Below are 10,646 nucleotides of genomic sequence, written 5' to 3' on the forward strand. Positions count from 1 at the left end.
AGTGCTCTGCAAGCTCTCCAGGACAACATAAAATCTGGGGCTCTGTGCTTTCTTTCGTTCTGAACAAGTGTTACTGTTTTCTGCACAAAAGCGATTCTGCGAAGCAATGGGAACACTTCTGTTTCCCAGGCACAGAGAAGGTGCTAGCAGGGAATTCTCTGCCTGCTTTTCCCCAGTGCTCTGCAAGCTCTCCAGGACAACATAAAATCTGGGGCTCTGTGCTTTCTTTCGTTCTGAACAAGTGTTACTGTTTTCTGCACAAAAGCGATTCTGCGAAGCAATGTGAACACTTCTGCTTCCCAGGCACAGAGAAGGTGCTAGCAGGGAATTCTCTGCTTGCTTTTCCCCAGTGCTCTGCAAGCTCTCCAGGACAACATAAAATCTGGGGCTCTGTGCTTTCTTTCGTTCTGAACAAGTGTTATTGTTTTCTGCACAAAAGCGATTCTGCGAAGCAATGTGAAGACTTCTGCTTCCCAGGCACAGAGAAGGTGCTAGCAGGGAATTCTCTGCCTGCCTTTCCCCAGTGCTCTGCAAGCTCTCCAGGACAACATAAAATCTGGGGCTCTGTGCTTTCTTTCGTTCTGAACAAGTGTTACTGTTTTCTGCACAAAAGCGATTCTGCGAAGCAATGTGAACACTTCTGTTTCCCAGGCACAGAGAAGGTGCTAGCAGGGAATTCTCTGCCTGCCTTTCCCCAGTGCTCTGCAAGCTCTCCAGGACAACATAAAATCTGGGGCTCTGTGCTTTCTTTCGTCTGAACAAGTGTTACTGTTTTCTGCACAAAAGCGATTCTGCGAAGTAATGTGAACAGGCACAGAGAAGGTGCTAGCAGGGAATTCTGTGCCTGCCTTTCCCCAGTGCTCTGCAAGCTCTCCAGGACAACATAAAATCTGCGGCTCTGTGCTTTCTTTCGTTCTGAACAAGTGTTACTGTTTTCTGCACAAAAGCGATTCTGCGAAGCAATGGGAACACTTCTCTTTCCCAGGCACAGGGAAGGTGCTAGCAGGGAATTCTCTGCCTGCCTTTCCCCAGTGCTCTGCAAGCTCTCCAGGACAACATAAAATCTGGGGCTCTGTGCTTTCTTTCGTTCTGAACAAGTGTTACTGTTTTCTGCACAAAAGCGATTCTGCGAAGCAATGTGAACACTTCTGCTTCCCAGGCACAGAGAAGGTGCTAGCAGGGAATTCTCTGCCTGCCTTTCCCCAGTGCTCTGCAAGCTCTCCAGGACAACATAAAATCTGGGGCTCTGTGCTTTCTTTCGTTCTGAACAAGTGTTACTGTTTTCTGCACAAAAGCGATTCTGCGAAGCAATGTGAACACTTCTGTTTCCCAGGCACAGAGAAGGTGCTAGCAGGGAATTCTCTGCCTGCCTTTCCCCAGTGCTCTGCAAGCTCTCCAGGACAACATAAAATCTGGGGCTCTGTGCTTTCTTTTGTTCTGAACAAGTGTTAGTGTTTTCTGCACAAAAGCGATTCTGCGAAGCAATGTGAAGACTTCTGCTTCCCAGGCACAGAGAAGGTGCTAGCAGGGAATTCTCTGCCTGCTTTTCCCCAGTGCTCTGCAAGCTCTCCAGGACAACATAAAATCTGGGGCTCTGTGCTTTCTTTCGTCTGAACAAGTGTTACTGTTTTCTGCACAAAAGCGATTCTGCGAAGGAATGTGAACAGGCACAGAGAAGGTGCTAGCAGGGAATTCTCTGCCTGCTTTTCCCCAGTACTCTGCAAGCTCTCCAGCACAACATAAAATCTGGGGCTCTGTGCTTTGTTTCGTTCTGAACAAGTGTTACTGTTTTCTGCACAAAAGCGATTCTGCGAAGCAATGTGAACAGGCACAGAGAAGGTGCTAGCAGGGAATTCTCTGCCTGCCTTTCCCCAGTGCTCTGCAAGCTCTCCAGGACAACATAAAATCTGGGGCTCTGTGCTTTCTTTCGTTCTGAACAAGTGTTACTGTTTTCTGCACAAAAGCGATTCTGCGAAGCAATGTGAACACTTCTGCTTCCCAGGCACAGAGAAGGTGCTAGCAGGGAATTCTCTGCTTGCTTTTCCCCAGTGCTCTGCAAGCTCTCCAGGACAACATAAAATCTGGGGCTCTGTGCTTTCTTTCGTTCTGAACAAGTGTTATTGTTTTCTGCACAAAAGCGATTCTGCGAAGCAATGTGAAGACTTCTGTTTCCCAGGCACAGAGAAGGTGCTAGCAGGGAATTCTCTGCCTGCCTTTCCCCAGTGCTCTGCAAGCTCTCCAGGACAACATAAAATCTGGGGCTCTGTGCTTTCTTTCGTTCTGAACAAGTGTTACTGTTTTCTGCACAAAAGCGATTCTGCGAAGCAATGTGAACACTTCTGCTTCCCAGGCACAGAGAAGGTGCTAGCAGGGAATTCTCTGCCTGCCTTTCCCCAGTGCTCTGCAAGCTCTCCAGGACAACATAAAATCTGGGGCTCTGTGCTTTCTTTCGTTCTGAACAAGTGTTACTGTTTTCTGCACAAAAGCGATTCTGCGAAGCAATGTGAACACTTCTGTTTCCCAGGCACAGAGAACGTGCTAGCAGGGAATTCTCTGCCTGCCTTTCCCCAGTGCTCTGCAAGCTCTCCAGGACAACATAAAATCTGGGGCTCTGTGCTTTCTTTCGTCTGAACAAGTGTTACTGTTTTCTGCACAAAAGCGATTCTGCGAAGTAATGTGAACAGGCACAGAGAAGGTGCTAGCAGGGAATTCTGTGCCTGCCTTTCCCCAGTGCTCTGCAAGCTCTCCAGGACAACATAAAATCTGCGGCTCTGTGCTTTCTTTCGTTCAGAACAAGTGTTACTGTTTTCTGCACAAAAGCGATTCTGCGAAGCAATGGGAACACTTCTCTTTCCCTGGCACAGGGAAGGTGCTAGCAGGGAATTCTCTGCCTGCCTTTCCCCAGTGCTCTGCAAGCTCTCCAGGACAACATAAAATCTGGGGCTCTGTGCTTTCTTTCGTTCTGAACAAGTGTTACTGTTTTCTGCACAAAAGCGATTCTGCGAAGCAATGTGAACACTTCTGCTTCCCAGGCACAGAGAACGTGCTAGCAGGGAATTCTCTGCCTGCCTTTCCCCAGTGCTCTGCAAGCTCTCCAGGACAACATAAAATCTGGGGCTCTGTGCTTTCTTTCGTTCTGAACAAGTGTTACTGTTTTCTGCACAAAAGCGATTCTGCGAAGCAATGTGAACACTTCTGTTTCCCAGGCACAGAGAAGGTGCTAGCAGGGAATTCTCTGCCTGCCTTTCCCCAGTGCTCTGCAAGCTCTCCAGGACAACATAAAATCTGGGGCTCTGTGCTTTCTTTCGTCTGAACAAGTGTTACTGTTTTCTGCACAAAAGCGATTCTGCGAAGCAATGTGAACAGGCACAGAGAAGGTGCTAGCAGGGAATTCTCTGCCTGCCTTTCCCCAGTGCTCTGCAAGCTCTCCAGGACAACATAAAATCTGGGGCTCTGTGCTTTCTTTCGTTCTGAACAAGTGTTAGTGTTTTCTGCACAAAAGCTATTCTGCGAAGCAATGTGAACACTTCTGTTTCCCAGGCACCGAGAACGTGCTAGCAGGGAATTCTCTGCCTGCTTTTCCCCAGTACTCTGCAAGCTCTCCAGCACAACATAAAATATGGGGCTCTGTGCTTTCTTTCCTTCTGAACAAGTGTTACTGTTTTCTGCACAAGAGCGATTCTGCGAAGCAATGTGAACACTTCTGTTTCCCAGGCACAGAGAAGGTGCTAGCAGGGAATTCTCTGCCTGATTTTCCCCAGTGCTCTGCAAGCTCTCCAGGACAACATAAAATCTGGGGCTCTGTGCTTTCTTTTGTTCTGAAAAAGTGTTACTGTTGTCTGCACAAAAGCGATTCTGCGAAGCAATGTGAACACTTCTGCTTCCCAGGCACAGAGAAGGTGCTAGCAGGGAATTCTCTGCCTGCCTTTCCCCAGTGCTCTGCAAGCTCTCCAGGACAACATAGAATCTGGGGCTCTGTGCTTTCTTTTGTTCTGAACAAGTGTTAGTGTTTTCTGCACAAAAGCGATTCTGCAAAGCAACGTGAACAGGCACAGAGAAGGTGCTAGCAGGGAATTCTCTGCCTGCCTTTCCCCAGTGCTCTGCAAGCTCTCCAGGACAACATAAAATCTGGGGCTCTGTGCTTTCTTTCGTTCTGAACAAGTGTTACTGTTTTCTGCACAAAAGCGATTCTGCGAAGCAATGTGAACACTTCTGTTTCCCAGGCACAGAGAAGTTGCTAGCAGGGAATTCTCTGCCTGCCTTTCCCCAGTGCTCTGCAAGCTCTCCAGGACAACATAAAATCTGGGGCTCTGTGCTTTCTTTCGTTCTGAACAAGTGTTACTGTTTTCTGCACAAAAGCAATTCTGCGAAGCAATGTGAACAGGCACAGAGAAGGTGCTAGCAGGGAATTCTCTGCCTGCCTTTCCCCAGTGCTCTGCAAGCTCTCCAGGACAACATAAAATCTGGGGCTCTGTGCTTTCTTTCGTTCTGAACAAGTGTTACTGTTTTCTGCACAAAAGCGATTCTGCGAAGCAATGTGAACACTTCTGTTTTCCAGGCACCGAGAACGTGCTAGCAGGGAATTCTCTGCCTGCTTTTCCCCAGTGCTCTGCAAGCTCTCCAGGACAACATAAAATCTGGGGCTCTGTGCTTTCTTTCGTTCTGAACAAGTGTTATTGTTTTCTGCACAAAAGCGATTCTGCGAAGCAATGTGAACACTTCTGCTTCCCAGGCACAGAGAAGGTGCTAGCAGGGAATTCTCTGCCTGCCTTTCCCCAGTGCTCTGCAAGCTCTCCAGGACAACATAAAATCTGGGGCTCTGTGCTTTCTTTCGTTCTGAACAAGTGTTACTGTTTTCTGCACAAAAGCGATTCTGCGAAGCAATGTGAACACTTCTGTTTCCCAGGCACAGAGAAGGTGCTAGCAGGGAATTCTCTGCCTGCCTTTCCCCAGTGCTCTGCAAGCTCTCCAGGACAACATAAAATCTGGGGCTCTGTGCTTTCTTTCGTTCTGAACAAGTGTTACTGTTTTCTGCAGAAAAGCGATTCTGCGAAGCAATGTGAACACTTCTGTTTCCCAGGCACAGAGAAGGTGCTAGCAGGGAATTCTCTGCCTGCCTTTCCCCAGTGCTCTGCAAGCTCTCCAGGACAACAGCAAATCTGGGGCTCTGTGCTTTCTTTCGTTCTGAACAAGTGTTACTGTTTTCTGCACAAAAGCGATTCTGCGAAGCAATGTGAAGACTTCTGCTTCCCAGGCACAGAGAAGGTGCTAGCAGAGAATTCTCTGCCTGCTTTTCCCCAGTACTCTGCAAGCTCTCCAGCACAACATAAAATCTGGGGCTCTGTGCTTTCTTTTGTTCTGAACAAGTGTTACTGTTTTATGCACAAAAGCGATTCTGCGAAGCAATGTGAACACTTCTGTTTCCCAGGCACAGAGAAGGTGCTAGCAGGGAATTCTCTGCCTGCTTTTCCCCAGTGCTCTGCAAGCTCTCCAGGACAACATAAAATATGGGGCTCTGTGCTTTCTTTCGTTCTGAACAAGTGTTACTGTTGTCTGCACAAAAGCGATTCTGCGAAGCAATGTGAACACTTCTGCTTCCCAGGCACAGAGAAGGTGCTAGCAGGGAATTCTCTGCCTGCCTTTCCCCAGTGCTCTGCAAGCTCTCCAGGACAACATAAAATCTGGGGCTCTGTGCTTTCTTTCGTTCAGAACAAGTGTTACTGTTGTCTGCACAAAAGCGATTCTGCGAAGCAATGTGAACAGGCACAGAGAAGGTGCTAGCAGGGAATTCTCTGCCTGCCTTTCCCCAGTGCTCTGCAAGCTCTCCAGGACAACATAAAATCTGGGGCTCTGTGCTTTCTTTCGTCTGAACAAGTGTTACTGTTTTCTGCACAAAAGCGATTCTGCGAAGCAATGTGAAGACTTCTGCTTCCCAGGCACAGAGAAGGTGCTAGCAGATAATTCTCTGCCTGCTTTTCCCCAGTGCTCTGCAAGCTCTCCAGGACAACATAAAATCTGGGGCTCTGTGCTTTCTTTTGTTCTGAACAAGTGTTACTGTTTTCTGCACAAAAGCGATTCTGCGAAGCAATGTGAACACTTCTGTTTCCCAGGCACAGAGAAGGTGCTAGCAGGGAATTCTCTGCCTGCTTTTCCCCAGTGCTCTGCAAGCTCTCCAGGACAACATAAAATCTGGGGCTCTGTGCTTTCTTTCGTTCTGAACAAGTGTTACTGTTTTCTGCACAAAAGCGATTCTGCGAAGCAATGTGAACACTTCTGCTTCCCAGGCACAGAGAAGGTGCTAGCAGGAAATTCTCTGCCTGCCTTTCCCCAGTGCTCTGCAAGCTCTCCAGGACAACATAGAATCTGGGGCTCTGTGCTTTCTTTTGTTCTGAACAAGTGTTAGTGTTTTCTGCACAAAAGCGATTCTGCAAAGCAACGTGAACAGGCACAGAGAAGGTGCTAGCAGGGAATTCTCTGCCTGCCTTTCCCCAGTGCTCTGCAAGCTCTCCAGGACAACATAAAATCTGGGGCTCTGTGCTTTCTTTCGTTCTGAACAAGTGTTACTGTTTTCTGCACAAAAGCGATTCTGCGAAGCAATGTGAACACTTCTGCTTCCCAGGCACAGAGAAGGTGCTAGCAGGGAATTCTCTGCCTGCCTTTCCCCAGTGCTCTGCAAGCTCTCCAGGACAACATAGAATCTGGGGCTCTGTGCTTTCTTTCGTTCTGAACAAGTGTTACTGTTTTCTGCAGAAAAGTCATTCTGCGAAGCAATGTGAACACTTCTGCTTCCCAGGCACAGAGAAGGTGCTGGCAGGGAATTCTCTGCCTGCCTTTCCCCAGTGCTCTGCAAGCTCTCCAGGACAACATAAAATCTGGGGCTCTGTGCTTTCTTTTGTTCTGAACAAGTGTTAGTGTTTTCTGCACAAAAGCGATTCTGCGAAGCAATGGGAACACTTCTGCTTCCCAGGCACAGAGAACGTGCTAGCAGGGAATTCTCTGCCTGCCTTTCCCCAGTGCTCTGCAAGCTCTCCAGGACAACATAAAATCTGGGGCTCTGTGCTTTCTTTCGTTCTGAACAAGTGTTACTGTTTTCTGCACAAAAGCGATTCTGCGAAGCAATGTGAACACTTCTGTTTCCCAGGCACAGAGAAGGTGCTAGCAGGGAATTCTCTGCCTGCCTTTCCCCAGTGCTCTGCAAGCTCTCCAGGACAACATAAAATCTGGGGCTCTGTGCTTTCTTTTGTTCTGAACAAGTGTTAGTGTTTTCTGCACAAAAGCGATTCTGCGAAGCAATGTGAAGACTTCTGCTTCCCAGGCACAGAGAAGGTGCTAGCAGGGAATTCTCTGCCTGCCTTTCCCCAGTGCTCTGCAAGCTCTCCAGGACAACATAAAATCTGGGGCTCTGTGCTTTCTTTCGTCTGAACAAGTGTTACTGTTTTCTGCACAAAAGCGATTCTGCGAAGGAATGTGAACAGGCACAGAGAAGGTGCTAGCAGGGAATTCTCTGCCTGCCTTTCCCCAGTGCTCTGCAAGCTCTCCAGGACAACAGCAAATCTGGGGCTCTGTGCTTTCTTTCGTTCTGAACAAGTGTTACTGTTTTCTGCACAAAAGCGATTCTGCGAAGCAATGTGAACACTTCTGCTTCCCAGGCACAGAGAAGGTGCTAGCAGGGAATTCTCTGCCTGCCTTTCCCCAGTGCTCTGCAAGCTCTCCAGGACAACATAAAATATGGGGCTCTGTGCTTTCTTTCGTTCTGAACAAGTGTTACTGTTTTCTGCACAAAAGCGATTCTGCGAAGCAATGTGAACAGGCACAGAGAAGGTGCTAGCAGGGAATTCTCTGCCTGCCTTTCCCCAGTGCTCTGCAAGCTCTCCAGGACAACAGGAAATCTGCGGCTCTGTGCTTTCTTTCGTTCAGAACAAGTGTTACTGTTTTCTGCACAAAAGCGATTCTGCGAAGCAATGGGAACACTTCTCTTTCCCAGGCACAGGGAAGGTGCTAGCAGGGAATTCTCTGCCTGCCTTTCCCCAGTGCTCTGCAAGCTCTCCAGGACAACATAAAATCTGGGGCTCTGTGCTTTCTTTCGTTCTGAACAAGTGTTATTGTTTTCTGCACAAAAGCGATTCTGCGAAGCAATGTGAACACTTCTGTTTCCCAGGCACAGAGAAGGTGCTAGCAGGGAATTCTCTGCCTGCTTTTCCCCAGTGCTCTGCAAGCTCTCCAGGACAACTTAAAATCTGGGGCTCTGTGCTTTCTTTCGTACTGAACAAGTGTTACTGTTTTCTGCACAAAAGCGATTCTGCGAAGCAATGTGAACACTTCTGCTTCCCAGGCACAGAGAAGGTGCTAGCAGGGAATTCTCTGCTTGCTTTTCCCCAGTGCTCTGCAAGCTCTCCAGGACAACATAAAATCTGGGGCTCTGTGCTTTCTTTCGTTCTGAACAAGTGTTATTGTTTTCTGCACAAAAGCGATTCTGCGAAGCAATGTGAACACTTCTGCTTCCCAGGCACAGAGAAGGTGCTAGCAGGGAATTCTCTGCCTGCCTTTCCCCAGTGCTCTGCAAGCTCTCCAGGACAACAGCAAATCTGCGGCTCTGTGCTTTCTTTCGTTCTGAACAAGTGTTACTGTTTTCTGCACAAAAGCGATTCTGCGAAGCAATGTGAACACTTCTGCTTCCCAGGCACAGGGAACGTGCTAGCAGGGAATTCTCTGCCTGCCTTTCCCCAGTGCTCTGCAAGCTCTCCAGGACAACATAAAATCTGGGGCTCTGTGCTTTCTTTCGTTCTGAACAAGTGTTACTGTTTTCTGCACAAAAGCGATTCTGCGAAGCAATGTGAACAGGCACAGAGAAGGTGCTAGCAGGGAATTCTCTGCCTGCCTTTCCCCAGTGCTCTGCAAGCTCTCCATGACAACATAAAATCTGGGGCTCTGTGCTTTCTTTCGTTCTGAACAAGTGTTACTGTTTTCTGCACAAAAGCGATTCTGCGAAGCAATGTGAAGACTTCTGCTTCCCAGGCACAGAGAAGGTGCTAGCAGGGAATTCTCTGCCTGCTTTTCCCCAGTGCTCTGCAAGCTCTCCAGGACAACATAAAATCTGGGGCTCTGTGCTTTCTTTCGTTCTGAACAAGTGTTACTGTTTTCTGCACAAAAGCGATTCTGCGAAGCAATGTGGACACTTCTGCTTCCCAGGCACATAGAAGGTGCTAGCAGGGAATTCTCTGCCTGCTTTTCCCCAGTGCTCTGCAAGCTCTCCAGGACAACATAAAATCTGGGGCTCTGTGCTTTCTTTCGTTCTGAACAAGTGTTACTGTTTTCTGCACAAAAGCGATTCTGCGAAGCAATGGGAACAGGCACAGAGAAGGTGCTAGCAGGGAATTCTCTGCCTGCCTTTCCCCAGTGCTCTGCAAGCTCTCCAGGACAACATAAAATCTGGGGCTCTGTGCTTTCTTTCGTTCTGAACAAGTGTTACTGTTTTCTGCACAAAAGCGATTCTGCGAAGCAATGTGAACACTTCTGTTTCCCAGGCACAGAGAAGGTGCTAGCAGGGAATTCTCTGCCTGCTTTTCCCCAGTGCTCTGCAAGCTCTCCAGGACAACATAAAATCTGGGGCTCTGTGCTTTCTTTCGTTCTGAACAAGTGTTACTGTTTTCTGCAAAAAAGCGATTCTGCGAAGCAATGTGAACACTTCTGCTTCCCAGGCACAGAGAAGGTGCTAGCAGGGAATTCTCTGCTTGCTTTTCCCCAGTGCTCTGCAAGCTCTCCAGGACAACATAAAATCTGGGGCTCTGTGCTTTCTTTCGTTCTGAACAAGTGTTATTGTTTTCTGCACAAAAGCGATTCTGCGAAGCAATGTGAAGACTTCTGCTTCCCAGGCACAGAGAAGGTGCTAGCAGGGAATTCTCTGCCTGCCTTTCCCCAGTGCTCTGCAAGCTCTCCAGGACAACAGCAAATCTGCGGCTCTGTGCTTTCTTTTGTTCTGAACAAGTGTTACTGTTTTCTGCACAAAAGCGATTCTGCGAAGCAATGTGAACACTTCTGCTTCCCAGGCACAGAGAAGGTGCTAGCAGGGAATTCTCTGCCTGCCTTTCCCCAGTGCTCTGCAAGCTCTCCAGGACAACATAAAATCTGGGGCTCTGTGCTTTCTTTCGTTCTGAACAAGTGTTACTGTTTTCTGCACAAAAGCGATTCTGCCAAGCAATGTGAAGACTTCTGCTTCCCAGGCACATAGAAGGTGCTAGCAGGGAATTCTCTGCCTGCCTTTCCCCAGTGCTCTGCAAGCTCTCCAGGACAACATAAAATCTGGGGCTCTGTGCTTTCTTTCGTTCTGAACAAGTGTTATTGTTTTCTGCACAAAAGCGATTCTGCGAAGCAATGTGAACACTTCTGTTTCCCAGGCACAGAGAAGGTGCTAGCAGGGAATTCTCTGCCTGCTTTTCCCCAGTGCTCTGCAAGCTCTCCAGGACAACTTAAAATCTGGGGCTCTGTGCTTTCTTTCGTACTGAACAAGTGTTACTGTTTTCTGCACAAAAGCGATTCTGCGAAGCAATGGGAACACTTCTGCTTCCCAGGCACAGAGAAGGTGCTAGCAGGGAATTCTCTGCTTGCTTTTCCCCAGTGCTCTGCAAGCTCTCCAGGACAACATAAAA

The sequence above is a fragment of the Strix uralensis genome, unplaced genomic scaffold (genome assembly GCF_047716275.1).
Source record: "Strix uralensis isolate ZFMK-TIS-50842 unplaced genomic scaffold, bStrUra1 scaffold_79, whole genome shotgun sequence".
NCBI classification, from domain to species: Eukaryota; Metazoa; Chordata; class Aves; order Strigiformes; family Strigidae; genus Strix; species Strix uralensis.